The following is an 11330-nucleotide window of genomic DNA, read 5'->3' as shown; positions in this document are numbered from 1 at the left end:
CTAGGGGGATGGGCTAAACGGGTGACAGGCATTAAGAAGGGCATTTTTGGGGGGATGTGTGCTGGGGTCTTATGTAGGAGATGAATCACTGGGTTGTATTCCTGAAGCCAAGACTACATTGTATGTTAACTAACTTGAAAATAAATTAATAAAACAAAACAAAACAAAAAATAAATCCTTTCAACAAGCAACAATAAAAAATATGAAGTCAAATTCAAGGTTTAAAATGTGTGACGAGGTTTCAACATGTAAAACCCTGATTTCAAAGTCACGGTCTAGTTTATATTAGCAAGCAAATTGGGGTGTTGATATAACCTGAATAATTCGAGTACATTCCCAAACTTAATTTTCTTTAATTTTAGAATATTTCATATCAACTTTTTTTATAATTAGATTTTTTGTTTTTTTTTTACAGAAATTATGCACGCTTGCTACAAAAACTTATAATGACAAGAGAGGAAAATAAATAATACCCATAATTTTATCCATTTATCCTATGCTCTGTAACAATTTGAGTACCTAATACGTACAATACATATTTTGTGCCTTTATGGAGTTTATAGAATATCAGAGATAACAGATATTAAACAGAGAGTCACAAAAGGACTCTATGATTGCAACAGACTCCAATGCTATGAAAACAGAGTCCAAGGTTCTCTTAGGATGCATGACATGGGGACCTATTGTAGACTAGGGGAAGGGGTGAATATTGTGACAATGTGTTTCAGTCTGAAGTTTGAGCAGAGCCTGGGTAAGAGGGTAGGAGTGGTGAATGGGAGAAGAACATTCTAGATGGAAGGAACTGTGAGTGGCCAGGCCCTGAGGACGGAAGGCCATTGGCAAGTTCCCAGAGGCCCAAATGCCTGGGGAGTGGTGAGCAGAAAGGAAGGTGGCAGAGACAAAGCTGGAACAGCAGGTCAGAACCAGATCATGTGGCACCTTTGAAGGAACTCAACTTTTCTAAAAACAGTGAGAGAGAAAAAATATTAATAGTTTGAGCCAACTTGTTCTTTCTCTTTCATTAATTCTTAGAGGATCAGACATTATACGCTGTTTGTAACTTGCATCTGTATTCATTAAATGTTCTTCCACAACAATTTTGTTTCTGCTAATTAGTTTTATTATACGGATTTTTCATAGTTTACTTCACCACACTCCTATTTTATACCTTTGAATTTTTGGTTGTTTTAGCTATTATTAACACTGATACAATGAATATCATTGTGGAGACATATTTGTACACATTCGTAACTGTTTCTTTGGGAAAAATTCACAAACAGCACAACAGGATTTCACTGTCAAAGGATAAGGACATTTGCAAGCTTTTAATATGAACTGCCAAATTGCCTTCCAGAAAGATTGGAACAATTATTTCCATGGTAGTGTAAAAGACCATCTGTGACAAATCTACTTTTTGAGCCTAAGTTATAGAGATGACTGGGGGAAATTTTCAGGTTCTATGAGATAGTCTTAAATAGCTATTTGCAAAACTGGAATTTACTTGGAGATTCTTAGTTGATAATTAAATCTGAGCCATGTGCCTGGAAATCTATAAAATTCCTGTCTTCCAATCTGATAGGTTTCAGTTAAGAATGAATCGCGTGCGCTGATTACTAAAATATGTTGTCAGCTTCAACGTCTGTAGGTGACATGTCGTTTTTTTACATTTGTACAGGTAGTGAAAAACTTTAACTTATACATAGGACACATAGAAACTCTGCATTTCAAAAATTTGAATTTGGGGCAAATTATTGAAATTCATGATTAACCCATGAGGCTGGGTCCCCCCAAATACAAACACATTCAAAAACAGATTTCGAAAGTGTCAAGAAATATTAGAAAAGTATCCTTTACTCAGTATGATTAAGTCTACCTCAGATGCTCCAAGCTATTTTTAAGCAATTGCTTGAAATTTTCAACACCAGAGCTGATACGCTATCACTGGGTTTCTCACTAATTCCAGCTCTCACTCTTGGCAATACACCCCAGCTTTGATCTGCCTCCGGCTCTTTGGCTTCCACATTCAGATTTTGTTCTCTCTGGCTTTTACTCATTGCTTTCCTTAATGGATTTTGGCTTCTCCTAACGTTCTGGGTTTTCTTACTCTGTACAACCTCAGATGGGCAGACCTTCGTTACCCTCATGCCCGGCTCACCTCACTATGGCTGTCTGGAACACACGCCCCTGTAAACTGTCAATGAGACCCCCCTGGCCTTGTCATCTTTGAGTTGGGGCAGATATTTGAACAAAAAGGTATGTATTTTCTTAACTGTTCAAATAATTATGTAAACGTCCCAATAAGCCATAAGGTATTTATGAAAAGTTTCTTTCATGTAATTTTGGCAAAAATATAAAAATAAATGACACATTTCCTATTTCCATGACAGTTACAGTTAATGCTTATAATGACATGTAACTTTGAACTAAGAAATTAATATTTTACTTGAATTAATAAGTGGGGATACAGTATTTTATAGCACCATCACCCTGAGAGTGCCACAGACTTGTGTGTTGCAGACATACATAATTAAGTGCTAACTTAAGTGGCTAATTCAGCAAGGGCTCTAGGACTTCAAGGAGGGAGAGGGGGCTCAGTCCCTGTTTGAGTAGTTAGGGAAAGTTTCTTGGATAAAGTGGGCCTTCGAGAGTAAATATTATTTAGGTAAGCAGAAAGGAGAAGACAGAGCACAGAGGAAGGGACTCATTTTGGCAAAATGAAGGAAATGCATGAAGCATGGTATGACTTGAAATGACAGAAACATTTCAATGACCTGTTCAAGTTTTGCCATACTTTGTGCTGTGATCATTGACAAAGTGGTTTTTTTCAGACATAAAATTAATGCACTTGACTGACCCACCTTTGTCGGGGTACGTACTTTTTTTTTTCTAATTTTTTTAATGTTTATTTTTGAGAGAGAAAGAGAGACAGAGCATGAGCAGGGAAGGGGCAGCAAGAGAGGGAGACACAGAATCTGAAGCAGGCTTCAGGCTCTGAGCTGTCAGCACAGAGCCCGACGCGGGGCTTGAACTCGCAAACCACGAGATCATGACCTGAGCCGAAGTCGGATGCTTAACCGACTGAGCCACCCAGGCACCCCTGTACTTTTTAACTGTATTTCCTAATAATGACATTGGCTCTATTTTGCCATTCATCCTGTTTTATTCTTACTCAAGAGCACGTGAAGCTCATAGAACAAGTACTTGGAAAACGATTTCTAAGTGAGGCAAATGGAATATAAGCAAATCGAATGGAGCAAATAGTTATTTAACGCTCCCATTTCTTCAGCCTCTCAGTTGTTCTTTTACCTTTCCTCTCTCTTGCATACCACAATCAAATGCTCATCACAAACATTTTTTTTTTTTTTTTTTGCATTCACATTCTTCAGTCTTCCCTTCAGCAACTTGTACAGGTGCCTCCGAATTCAAACATAGTATAGAATAATATTCCCTCAATTGGTGCCTCTGGTATCATTTCTCTCTACTCCACTTTCCAGACAGACTGGTAATTAGACTACTTAAAAAATACTGCTTTTATTTCAGGACATTTCCTGATCCAAACCCCTACACTGGTTTTCCATCATCACCTGAAAGGCAGAGTTCTCCACACCATCCAGCCTACTGCATCTCCTGCTAGTGCCCCAAAGGTCATTCCTCAAAAACTCGCTGGTTTTTGTTTCATTCCCCACTGTGGAATATTTCTACCTCTCCCTTCTGAATTCACCATGGCCGGTTTCAATGTTACACATGCCTTTGTTTCATTCCCCACTGTGGAATATTTCCACCTCTGCCTTCTGAATTCACCATGGCCGGTTTCAATGTTTACTTCCTTCTTCACTAAGCAAACGGGCCTGTATAGGTCCTACTGGCCCGCTGACTCCTTTTCTGATCAATCCTGTGTACAGAGCTTTCTTCCATTATGTCCAAAAATGAATTAAAACTTAGGTGGCACGTACAATTGATCAATCTTATATTGTTATTTTATATTCTTCCATATTATATGGTTATTCCAAGTAACAGATAACCTCTTTGAAGATGGTGACAGACTTTCCATTACCCCACCCCCACAGAGTAGGCCTTACTTATGGCATTTATAAGTCCTGGATTACACTCTGTTTGTTTTTTAAGTAACCTTTAAAGGTATGTATCTCACTGGTAATAGGAAAAGAAAAACAGGAAGGAGTGAGGGAGATCTGCTTTTCATAGACAGGATGCTCAACTTTTCAGCATTTCTTTAGGAAGTTCATGCTGTTCAACTGTTGCATTCACCTTGGTCTCTTCCATAGCATTTCACAGGTTAATAAAACCTAACACTTATCCAGTAGTTCCTACATGCCAGGCATTATACCAAGTGTTTTACATGAATTCTCTCATTCAACATTCATGCTATTCCTATGAGATAGACATTATTGTACACATTTTGCTGAGAAGGAACTAGAAGCTTCCAGATCAGTATCAGAACAAGTAGATGGTAAGACCAAGATTTTCATTCAACTGGATTCAATGCTTTTTCTTTCTTCTCCACATTTCTCTTCTTAAAGAAGATTCCTCAGTGAACCAAAGTGGAAATCAAGAACTTTTGTAAAGCTGAAAGAGAAGTATAATGTGGATGATTGGGAAGAATATTTTTCTTTTTGTAGGGAAGCATGATTCCTTGATTACACAAGGTGACAGGAGGTAGATGAAAAGCTGGTCCTTAAATCAGTGTAAGCATTTGTCCTGGTCAGGTAGAATATTGAAAGGTGATTGGCTTTTATAGCTAGACATGACATTTGTTGGCACATTGATCTGTTACTTCCAAGAATAGTTGTTATTTCCCTGATCTTAGCCATAAGGTTATTGATTTCCATGGAAGATGTGGGAAGACACTGGATGTAGAATGCAGACAATTAGAAATGGATCTGAAAGGATGAAACATTTTCGAAAACTGATGGAACAAAAAAGATTTTCATTATCCTACTTCTTCTTATTCTGTCACCATGAACTTTTCCCACTGTAAAGGAATCTATCTTCCCAAGTGGGGAAAAATGATTTTTAAAAAGATAAGCCTGAAAAAATTAATTTAAGCTTAGCCATATTAGGGTGGCATTAAGGCACTCCCGGGTATATTTTATTGGTCCATTAATATAGGCCCCGAGTGGTTGAATACACCTAAGGCATGTACTGTATTAATGAACCAATAAAACATGCCCTGGAGTGCCTTAATGATATATTACAACCATTTCTATTACATACATAAATGCACTATTTGCTGGCTGTCTTGCATAGTTTTAAAGAAAATCTTCAATTAACCAAAAATATTGCATCAAGAACTCTTACCCACAATAAAAAAAAAAAGCAACAAAGAATCCTGTAATTAACTTACTGGGCTAGTTACCCATGAGGTGATTCTGGATTGATTTAATCTTTGGAGCTTTTTCACTCCACGACTTAGGAAGAACTAGTTCTTTGGATTTACAATTGGATACTTTTAGGAAAGGAAACAGATGAAAGCTGACAGAATTCATGTGTTCCTTTCTTCCTTCAAATATCCCACCCCGGCTTCTGGTTATAAAATTAAATAGATTTTAATGACTGGATCCAAATGTTAGCCTTCTGTGTTCACATTGAAAGAATATCTTTTAGGAATTTGGGGAAAATTTTTTTGCAGAGAAATAAAGAATGCTATACACTCATAGGCAAACATGACAGGATTGCAAACAGTACGTGGGATCTGGTAAAAATGTCTTCTCCTGACCAACGTGGTGTCCCACTTATTTAACTCAGTGTTAGCTCCGCTGTTTTTTCACTGGAGCCATCAACCCAGACACATTTCTATGAGTGGGAGTGGGTGAAAGAGGGAATGGAAAGAAGGAGATATAATGATGATGAGACTGGAGATGACTTCTTTAGAGATTATTAGACAAGAGACAATGTTTTAATTATTTTTAGATCTATTATCTGTGGAGCAACCTTATGAGGGGGCTACTGTTCAATTTGTTGCATCGATGGGATATCCAAAGTAGAACCAGAAACTCTTCTACAGGTAGGGCTTGGGTTTGATCCTGGCCATCTGAATCCAAAGCCCATACTCAAGTGGGTAAAGTTTGGTGTGGCCACTCTGAGAAAAACAGAGAACTATTAATTTAATGCTTTCTTTGGATTGCAAGCACCTTTAGAGTAGGAGTCATTTCTAAAGTCTATACATCAACATTACATTTTACATAACATTCTTTCTCTCTGCTCCCTCTTTCGAGGGGCACACTGGTAGTGGAGAGACAGCTGGTAGACATGAAGGAGCCTCTCAGCAGGGGCTTCAAGGATGCAAGGTGACTTGCATGGAGCAATGATCCAAGACCCGGTGGGAATGGGGAGATTGCAATACTAGATACCAATGGCGAGAAAGAAGATAAGGTGTGAATGTCTCAACATTTGACCATGGTGAGAAGGTGGTGGTTGAGAGCCAGACATCCTTCCATTCCCACTGATGCTGTGATACTAAGTAGATCCCTTGACACTGACATGCCACCCCTGGGATAATGAATGAGTACAGAAAACCTTCAGGTTAGTCATAGCTGGAGAAAACACTGCACTGACTGATTAATCCTGAATTTGACCATGAGACTGACTGGGGGTGCATGATAGTAATGAGTTGCTAAAGAAAATATAAAATGAGAAAACTTTGTATATGCATGTTTGAAGCCTGAGATTACTATCCTCAGTTGTTTTATTCATGGACATTTTAATTGCTACAGATTTGCAACCTAAGAGAACCTGACTATGAAATGTTGTAAAAAGTCACTGAAGTGACTGCAGTTATTGTTTGTGGTAGAGTCATAGGTTAGCCATCATGTAATCATAAAACTTGCCTTTTCAAGGAATTGCATTTGAGCTTAATTTCTTCTTTAAAAAGATCTGTAAAACACTAGGAATTTCATTATTTTTTTCAGCTTTTTCAGAGCCAGTTTCCCTAACTGGATTTTATAGTCCTGGAAAACAGTTGCTTATGGGTCTTCTCTGACTCCTTTTGATTTTTACTCATAGTTTATATTTGCCTTGCATGTTTTGTACTCAAGTGATATAATTCTACTGGCTTCATTTACAGAAGGGCTTAATCCATGTGTTGAAAGACATACTGCAGTGTTGTTCACTCAACCATTAGGACGCAAGAAAGTTGGTAAAATAAGCCTTTACTGCATTAAAAAATTCCGAGAAATCTACCAAACAGGTTATGCAACAATATCTTTAAAAATCCCACATATATTGAGAAGTAATTGATACCTCTTTATTTAAAGATGTTACTGAAGATTACTTTTTAAAGACAATTAGGTTGGTGCTATTTATAATGAAATAGTAATTTAATACCAGACAGTAAATCTACCATACAATTTCACTAGATAAATCCCTGCATCATGCAAGGTCACTGAGTTTGTTAAGTGACTCATGTGTTGGTTTATGTTCAATTTGGGAACCAGGACACAAGCTTTTCTGCAAAGTTGGCTGGATGAGTGAGCTCAATGTAGTCAGTTTCTTATAATAAAGCAGCATCAACATGTAGAACGTAATAGTGATGGCTGGACATTTGCAGTGAGTAATTTAATGGATGAACAATCTCACTATTCTTACTTTTAAAAAATTTAACGCTGGTTTTGCTGATGGAGGCATCTTTGCTGACTCTAATAACAGCAACCTAAGTGTATGCTGCTTTAAACATTTCTGAAGCGCTTTCTCAGGCAGTATATCTTGTTGGATACTTTCTATGCCCTGAGACATAGATGTGGACAATATCATCCTCATTTTCAGGTAAGGAAATTATTACTCAGAGAAAATAAGTGGTTTACTTAAGGTAATTCACCTGCTAAGTGGCAAAATGCATTAGAATCAGGTCTTCTTATGTGTACTCAAGTATCTTCGTCATTCTCTTCCCCACCCCAACACTTGGATATCAGTAGGTCAAGGCAGTGGGTCCAGAGTCCAAGGTGGTAGGTTGGGCATGAATGCTGAGAGGCAAACAGAGGAGAGGAAACACTGTTGAAATAATGAGCCAAATCTATATTTGGGGCATACATATTGCCTTTTAACTTTCTATAACACTGTAAGATAAACTGAAAATGCTTTATAGACCAGAAATTCAATTGAATCTAAAATCAAAATGGAGCTATCATTTGAAGATCAGATGAGATTATTAGCCCGTAACTTATTCAGAAAACTTTAGATATCCTGGAATTCTCATTCAATAAATATTGATTCTACCTTATTGACATAAAATGCTTTATAGTGGAATATAGGTGATGACCCACACTAACCGAAGTAGGAGGGCGTCATGGGACAAAGTGGAGCACATTTGATATAGTGCTAGGTTTGAGTTTAACACCAAATTCTTCTGCCTCGCTTGGGCAAATCATTTAACTTCTTTGTGGCTTAATCTTTTCAGTTGAAAAATGGGAATAACAAAACCTATCTCATAGAAGTGTTGTGAGGATTAACTTATAAATTACAGGAGTTATTCACCATTGCATGGATTTTAGGAAATCAATGAACCTTCCATAATTGCGATGCAGTAGTATATGTATATAGGCCCATGAACAGAACTCTAGAGAGAGTGCTCATTATTGCCATTAGATGCTCAAAGGACTGTTAGATGAACCAGCATTGTATGTGAAAAGGATTTTAAATAGTGAAACACTATGTAAATAGTGGCATTCAAGGGTAAAGAAGCAATGCTCAGGAGGGAAAAACAAATGGTAATTTTCAGTAGGAGAAAAAAAAATGTCCATTTGTCTTTAACAAACTTGGACTAGAATTCTATAAGATGATTCAGTAAGTCTAATTTACATACAACATAAATTACCTGTAATGGCAAAATTACTTTCACTTATAATAATTTTAAATATAGGCTTGTTAAACAGTGTGTTTGAACATATTCCATAGATGATAATCTCTAATTTACTAGTTTCTGTTTCTTTTTGAAATTGTAATGCATATATTTGAGATCCTTTTATAATTTTCCTTAGGTGATGTTGTTGAACACTTAAGTGTGGGATAAAACAAGTCTTCCCTGGTTCCAAGTAGTTAAATAATCTGTTCAATTCTTACCTTGACTTAATGAATTGATTTATAACACTTGAAGCATGTCAGTCCTTACCTCCTACTAAGATCCAGTATTTGGAATTACTAATCAATTCTCAACAAATATGACTTTTATGAAAATTGTCCTTTCCACACGTAAAACAAAAACAGACTCAACCTGGGGTAGAGTTGAGGGAGTAACATGGGGAAGAAGAAATAATATCAAAGATCTTACATTAGAAACCTTCCCTAAAGTACTAAAGAATCAGTACTGCATTTAAAAAATAGGTTGGGGTTGGTCAATGGAGCAATAGATATGCAATTTGGATGGAACACTTGCTCTCTCAGATATAAAGACATCATTGTCTGTGGAAAGAATTCTATTGCATAAATAATGTTGAGATGACAGTGGAATTTAGATCTCCCAGTCTCTTCCTTGATTTTGGCAAGGTTGAATGTAGTGGAAACCACAGTGGTTCAGGAAGAATGCCATCATGATGTGATGTTTTATTACAGAAAAACAAAACCAGATGGTATAGGTTAGAATAATGTATCAGTTGATGTCCCAGCAGGAAATAGATGATTCATTCCAAAGAATATTTCAAGGAGTATTTAATAAAGGGGCCATTTGTGAAAATGTAGGTGGGATATAGGAGAACCATCAAGGAGAAGTACCCCAACACTAGTCACTCAGAGCCAATTTCCACCTATAGATCTGAAGAGGTAAATTACCTGGAAGGAGAGTCTTGTGGAGGGACCACCTTGTGAAGAGCCATGATCTTTATGGGGAGGAACCAGCAACTCACAGTGACCCACAGAGAGGGAGTTAAGGGACTATGAATACTCTGTCCCCACTCTCTTCTCTCCCTCTAATCTCCTGCCAGGTCTCTAGTGGTTGAACTCACGCAGAACCCAGAGGGCAAGACAGCTCGTTGGTATACACTTTACAGGCTGGCTTTCTGCAGCAGAGGAGGGTGGAGAATTTAACTGAAGTGGTAAATGGAAGATATCTGTTACAGTTAAGCTGCAGGGGCAAGAACTCCCCCAACTTGGTGGTTTGCAATCCCAAAGTCTTCTCACTCAGGCTGAATGTTCAATGTTTGCTCTATTCACTATGGGATTTGGCAGGGAAAGAACACACAGAGTAAGTTAGAAGCAGCTAAGCTTAAAGTATCTGAAACTACTTTCCTATCAGCATTCCTGGTGGTATTCAGAAAATATTATCAGTTAGCCTTCTATCTAGGACTTATTCCCAGAAGACTTTGCCTTTCACGATTCAGATAAAATGAAGAATAGTTGCTTTCTACCAAAATATTAGCAAAGTAGCATCATGCTGTATATCCAAAATAGACTCAATATCCAGCTTCCAAAACAACTCATAACATAATAACTTTTCCTTAGTATAGATGAGATTACCATCACCTTGCCCCTCACCAGTTATGTATTAATTTGGTTTGACTCCCAGTTGCTGGCAACTGTTTCCCTTTGCCTGAGGGCATTCTCTGGCCCATGGAGTCTGCTCTGCCTGGGCATGCAACAGCCTCAGAGTACTGGGAAGATGCTGCCATGAAGAAGCGTCCTCAGTGAGACCCAGAGGAATTCTCTTATCCATGGATGGGACGGCAGTGAGGTGCACATTCCAGAGGATCTCTTACAGTTTCCTAAGGCCATAAGACTGTAGCCATTCAAGGGAAAATTACTTCATAAAGCACCTTTTATCATCTTCCTTCCCTTCCTTTTCTCACTTCCCCTTTCTCTCATAGTATCTCCTGGGTTCACCTTCCAAATAAACTCTGAGGACTCAAATCTTTATCTCAGGGTCTGCTTGGAGGGGGTAAGGGGGTAGAGGCAGGGGCAGGGGCTGACATAAACTAACACAGTGGACTATTTCTTCAGCTACAGGCTTCCTTTTATTTATACTGAATTGTGGGAACTGGAAGGACATTAGGAAGTCTTTGGACAAATATCATTGGTAGGTAAAGAGGTTATAGGCAGAGACAAAGAAAGTAGCCTAAAGTCGTTTAATGAAGACCTTGATTATAAAGCCTTTCACTAAGGAGAATGTGAAAATATTACAGATCTTAAGAGTTGGAAATTCCTGAATTAGATATCGTTTAGACATTAACTATATATATATATTTCATGTTTTGCTTGAATCATTTAATCTATAAAGATTGCGAATGATTTATTAGATGGCTAAATTAGTTGCAAGGTTTCTGTCTCCTCCACTTTAGCCAATGTGCACGGTGGAATAGAGACAGGATGACTGTAATAAATAGCCCATT

General features: G+C 37.8%; 1 long non-coding RNA gene across 1 annotated transcript in view; it reads left to right on the top strand.

Moving 5' to 3' along the window:
• The first annotated feature begins 658 nt into the window (after positions 1–658).
• The window catches only part of LOC132666759 (uncharacterized), a 78339-nt gene continuing 67667 nt past the window's right edge, over positions 659–11330 (top strand). Inside the window, exons 1-2 of the long non-coding RNA XR_013555393.1 lie at positions 659–916; positions 2120–2253. This is a non-coding gene — a long non-coding RNA (uncharacterized LOC132666759). The remainder of the gene's footprint in view (positions 917–2119; positions 2254–11330) is intronic.

Source organism: Panthera onca, chromosome B2 (assembly GCF_046562875.1).
Source record: "Panthera onca isolate mPanOnc1 chromosome B2, mPanOnc1 haplotype 2, whole genome shotgun sequence".
NCBI classification, from domain to species: Eukaryota; Metazoa; Chordata; class Mammalia; order Carnivora; family Felidae; genus Panthera; species Panthera onca.
The sequence above is the reverse complement of the archived record's forward strand: the minus strand, read 5'-3'. Positions and strand labels throughout refer to the sequence as shown.